At 33.5% G+C, this 3,019-nt stretch overlaps 1 long non-coding RNA gene across 1 annotated transcript in view; it reads left to right on the top strand.

Annotated features, from left to right (window-relative positions):
* LOC110446383 overlaps window positions 1–3,019 on the top strand; it is a 21,225-nt gene extending 18,206 nt beyond the window's left edge. Inside the window, exon 4 of the long non-coding RNA XR_002462455.1 lies at window positions 2,765–3,019. This is a non-coding gene — a long non-coding RNA (uncharacterized LOC110446383). The remainder of the gene's footprint in view (window positions 1–2,764) is intronic.

Genomic DNA, 3,019 nt, shown 5'->3' on the forward strand with positions numbered 1-3,019 from the left:
TTTTATGAATAAACACGATGTTTTGGAAATATTTATCAAAAGAAATTTATACTATGTTGCGAATTACAATTTCGAGATAACCTTCTTTTATTTACGAACTTATGTCTTTGATGCTGAAATTGACAACTTTATAAAAATACATTTTCACTGAAATTATGAAATCTGGGTGTCGGAAAGGTGTAAAATTATTCTTCGGAAAAGAAAAAAACAGTAGTTGAGCTAGATAAGAAATTATACGGGGGCAGGCTCCTATGGAGAATTAACATTACTGGAAACAGGCCCTTTCATATAAAATGAACACGAGTTTGAGATCCTTTTAATCACATAATCAAGATTTGTGGCATTTATTGGTATAAAACGACAATGTTCATTCAACCTTGAAATGTGAAAAGCCGCCATTTTTACTCAAATGTGTAAGTCTATGAGGTCATGTGCTTGTCCTAGGCGTGACGTCACAATTGAAACAATTGAAACTTCAAACCAAATTTCCTTATCCTGGAAATGAAAGCCTTATGTAACAATGCATTGTTCTGTTTGATGAACTTTGACTCCATTCACCGACATGGCTCTATTATACATTTAAACATCAACTGTTTCCATTTCAGTTTGTCTACGCATATCAAAACTAAATTATATCTAATTCCCGTTATTTTTACTATTCAAGAATTTCCTAGCTATGGTTGGAAGATAAAGTTGTTTCTAAGACATGATCAGGAGTTAAATCCCTAGAGGCGGCGCCAGACGTCGGCGTCAATCCTGATATCATAAATGTATTGATAATCCATTCCCACCATGTGTTCATTTTCCATCATAATTATATATTAAAATATCGATCAAAGCGTCTTTACCAATTGCCCATTTCTTATCATAAGCATCTTATATAAAACATAAGAGTTACTACTTGTGAATGTATGCAAACTAGAAACGCCCATTGTCAATATAACTTACATGCAAATTGACATGAATACGAATAATAAGCGTCATTTGATAGTAATCAAAACTTACATAGCATAAAGATAATTATTAATGTGTGTAAATGTTGCCCGTCAGTGTTTCAAAGCAGTTTTTGAGTAACACACTTTAAAGTACGTTATATATGTAATTGTTGAATTAAACTTTAAGTTTTCCTGGTTAAAAAAACACCCTTTATCTCCAAGGAAAACGAATATGGAATTGCCATATACGGATTTCAAACCCAATTTAAGTTCGACCATTCGAAGTAAATGATAGCAATACTCGTCTTTCGAGAATAGCAACAAACTAATTAAAATGCAATCAAAACTTAAACATTGTCTTCCCAGTCGGAGAGACCGCTGATAGGAGTTTGTCCCCTCTTGGCTCCGCACTGGACATATACTTATCACACTCGTGCCTATCTGCTGTATAAGGAAGTGTCACTTGCTTGTCACGCATGTGACTCCACATTTACAGTTGAGCCTATTTTAATAAAATGTTTAGATTTTAGTTACAATTGTGATAAATACTTCCTTGCCCCGGGTATTAAAACACTTATCTCTTCCGTTTAATTGGAGGCATCACTATATATCTATATAACAATGCATTGTTCTGCTTTATGAACTTTGACCCTATTCACCGACATGACTCTTTTATGCATTTAAACATCAACTATTTCCATTTCAATTTGTCTACGCATATCAAAACTAAATAATATCTAATTCCCGTTATTTTTACTTTTCAAGACTATCCTAGCTATGGTTGGAAGATAAAGTTGTTTCCAAGACATGATCAAGAGTTAAATCCCTAGAGGCGGCGCCAGACGTCGGCGTCAATCCTGATATCATACATGTATTGATCATCCATGCCCACCATGTATTATTTTTTTCATCATCATTATATATTAGAATATTAATCAAATCGTCTTTACATGTACCAATTGCCCATTTCTTATCATAAGTATCTTATATAAAACATAAGAGTTACTACTTGTGAATGTATGCAAACTAGAAACGCCCATTGTCAATATTACGGATATAAAATTGACATAAATATGAATAATACGCGCCATTTTATAGTTATCAAAACTTACAAAGCATGTAGATAATTATTAATGTGTATAAATGTAGTTCGTTTGATCGTTTATAAAATCTGTAACATTAATGACATATTTATAAATACATTTAATAAATTACTCATATAATGAGCACCATTTATCATGTCTGCTTGTGTTTTAGTCATAAGAGATGCATAGTTTCGATTCCGCGCATTGACTACTAATTCTGAGGGTACGTTGATGTCAATAATTCAACATGTTTCGTAAAGAAGCTACCCATTGTTTTAAATCTCATGAAAAGAGTTTTAAAAATATCAGATGATATTTTATTGAGAACATTAGTTATGTATATGTACATGTACTAACATGGTGCAAATATAAGTTTATACGTGATGTACCTTTTCAAACATTCGACACTAAGTACTTAAAATGCAAATCCGTGTCGGACACTTTTAAAGTGGTATTATACCACGTGGTCCACTTAAGTCCACATGAAACAGTGTAACATAACGTGTTTACTAACATTGTTGACCAATGATCATCGCCGTTACAATAGACGAATAACACATAGTTTTACAAAATACCTGCTATAAATACTCATCACGGATTAGTGAAATAAGGTCTAGCTCATATAATTGCATTGACTGACGTTGTATATAAGTACCGTCAGCTGAAACCACAATTTGCGCTTTAAGGAAGCAAATAGTATTAACAATGAAGTGTGAGGTGTTGATGTTGTTAGTTTTACTACAGGTGGATGCTTCTTACCAACAAAATATCCTTCCTGAACACAAAAGGCGTCATTGCAAAGCTCTGCAAGAAATGGATATCATGGAGCACGCGTTACCCGAGATACGCCGCTTCCTTCAAGAAGAATCCGAAAACAGCAGACGTCAGCGTGAAGAGATTGTTGCTACTCTGAGAGGTAATATGATACATTTACTTTTCTATGAGTTGTAACTAAATTTGTTTGTTTCTCCTTTCACGTCACTGCGTAGGTCAAATGAA

Source organism: Mizuhopecten yessoensis, unplaced genomic scaffold (genome assembly GCF_002113885.1).
Source record: "Mizuhopecten yessoensis strain PY_sf001 unplaced genomic scaffold, ASM211388v2 scaffold2681, whole genome shotgun sequence".
In the NCBI taxonomy this organism is placed as follows: domain Eukaryota; kingdom Metazoa; phylum Mollusca; class Bivalvia; order Pectinida; family Pectinidae; genus Mizuhopecten; species Mizuhopecten yessoensis.